The sequence below is a fragment of the Hemitrygon akajei genome, chromosome 18 (assembly GCF_048418815.1).
Source record: "Hemitrygon akajei chromosome 18, sHemAka1.3, whole genome shotgun sequence".
Lineage (NCBI taxonomy): Eukaryota > Metazoa > Chordata > Chondrichthyes > Myliobatiformes > Dasyatidae > Hemitrygon > Hemitrygon akajei.
The window spans coordinates 35,062,856-35,065,692 of NC_133141.1; positions in this window are offsets into that span (position 1 = coordinate 35,062,856).

Below are 2,837 nucleotides of genomic sequence, written 5' to 3' on the forward strand. Positions count from 1 at the left end.
ACCAGTGCTGTAAAATGTTACGCTAACCGCTACATTACCATGCTGTGATGATATGATGAATTTCATATCCTCAATAATGATCAGATAATAATGTTTAGTGGCATTGGCTGAAGGATGGATATTGCATTACCGAGTTGTACAGCAGAGAAATGGGCACTTCAGCATGTCACATCTATGCCCACTATTTTACCCATATACACTAATCTTATTTGCCCACTGTGTCCTCTGCCTTGACAATTTATGTGTCAGTCTAAATGTCTCGTAAATTTAATAATTGTATCTGATTCCATCATCTCCTCGGGCAGCAAGATCCAGATATCAACTGCTCTCTGTATATTTTTTCATCTCAGATCCTCTTTAAAACTGTTACCTTAAACTTGTAATGTCTTATTTTTGATACCCTTACCATGAGAAAGAGGTTTTGACTATCTACCCAGCTTTGCCTCAGATAATTACATATCTCAAGCTCAAGTTCAGTTCATTGTCATTCAACCATACACATGTACACCGTCAACCGAAACAACATTCCTCCGGACCAAGGTGCACAATACCGTACATATAACTCACGCACAACACATAAAGTAAGATTACCATGAATAATAAGGTGCATTTATGACATACCAGAGGACAGTACACTTTCAATGGTGCTCCTGTAAAAATTGGTTAGGATGGTGGGGGTGGGGGGGGGGGGCTCACTCACCTCAATCTCCTCAGAGATTAGAGATGCTGCTGTGGCTTTCTTGGCTAAAGAATTGGTGTTGAGGGACTGGGTGAGATCATCCATTATATGCACTCCCAGAAACTTGGCGCTCCTAACCCTCTCTGCGGAGCAGACATTGACGTGCAGGGAAGAGTGGTCAGCCTGCACCTTCCTAAAGTCCACTTTGAGACTCCAGTTGCTGTGCTTGCACTATTCTACCAACTGCTCTACCCCCTCTCTATATGCTGTCTCGTCGTTGTTGTTGATGAGGCCAACCACTATTGCATCATCAGCGAGCTTGATGATTTGGTTTGAGCTGGATCTAGGAGCGCAGGCTGAACATGCAGCGCTGGGGGTTAGTGGGGGGAACACCGCTGCTCAGCATGATAGAGCAAGAGATGTTGCTGCCAATGCGGACCGAATGTAGTCTTTCTGTCAAGATCCAGTTGCAGACAGAGCTATTGAGACCTAATGAGGACAGTCTACCCACCAGCTTCTGAGGGATGATTGTATTCAATGCTGAGCTGAAGTTGATAAAGAGCATCCTGGCGTATAAGGCACCATTTTTCAGGTGGAACTGATATCTCTTGTCAGATCACCCTCTCATCCTCCTTTGCTGTAGAGAAAATGAGCTTAGCCTTCCCAATCTTTCCCTGTAACGAAACTCCTTCAATTTAAGACTTATCTAAGACCATAAGTCCAAAGGAGCAAAATTAGACCATTCCACCCTCAAATCTGCTCCACCATTCAATCATGATTGATCTATTTTCCCTCTCAACCCTGCCATCACCCAGAACCTTTGATGCCCTGCCTTATCAAGAACATATCAACCTCCGCTCTAAATATACCAAAGACTTGGCCTTCACAGCTGCCTGTGGCAACGAATCACCACCCTCTGGCTAAAGAAATTCTTCCTCATTTTTGTTCTACAGGGACATCCTTCTATGCTGAGGCTGTGCCCTCTGGTCCTAGACTCCCCACTAATAGAAACATCTTCTTCATGTTTACAATATCTAGCTTCTCAATATTTGGTGTAGATATCTATACACAGTCATCCTTGCTATCCCACAACACCATCAACGTTCATGTCATCCAAGAACTTACTAATCATACTTTCTGCATTCACATCCAAGTTGTTATATACACATATCACAATTAGCAAACGTCCCAGTACTAATCCCTGCAGCACACCACTGGCCACAGACTTCCAATCAGACAAACATCCTTCCACCAACCTCCTCTACTTCCTGACATCAAGCCAACTTTAGATCCAATTAGCCAGCTTATCTTGGATCCCACATGTCTTAACCTTCTGGATCTACCTATCATGCAGAATCTCGACGGGCATCCATATAAACAATGCCCTGCCTTCATCAATCTCCTCAAAAATCTCAATCAAATTTGTGTGACAAGATTTCCTCCGCACAAAGCCATAATGATTATTCCTAATCAGTCCCTGCCTTTCCAAATGTATAAATCCTGTCGCAGGAAAGCAGCATCCATCATCAGGGACCCCCATCGACCTGGTCACGCTGCTGCCATCAGGAGGGTGGTACAGGAGTCTCATGACCCACGCCATCAGGTTCAGGAACAGTTATTACCCCTCAAACATCAGGCTCCTGAACCAGCAGGGATAACCTCACTCACCTTCACTCACCCCATCACTGAAATGTTCCCACAACCTATGGAATCACTTTCAAGGACTCCTCATCTCATGTTCTCGATATTCATTGATTATTTATTTACTATCAGTATTTCCTTCTTTTTGTATTTGCACAGTTTGTTGTCTTTAGTACACCGGTATGGTGCCATTTTCCGTTGATCTCTTGGCCTTGATATGACTCCAGACCATGAATGTAGTCAACTCTTAACAGTCCTTTGCCACTGCCATGTATACCTGAGGAACCTAAACTCAAAACTTAATGGTTAGAATATAAGGTATATATCCATTTTAAAGACTTAGTTGGTCATGTTACTACTAATGTTTCTGCCTCCGATTTTATCACAATATTTAAGGAGGAATTAGAACAATATTTTAATGAAACACAAGGAACGCAAAGTTCAGGCCAGGTCATCATAAAGGAAGGGCAGTTTTAATGGAGCATTTTAACTTACATTGGGATCAGCAGATCAAGTT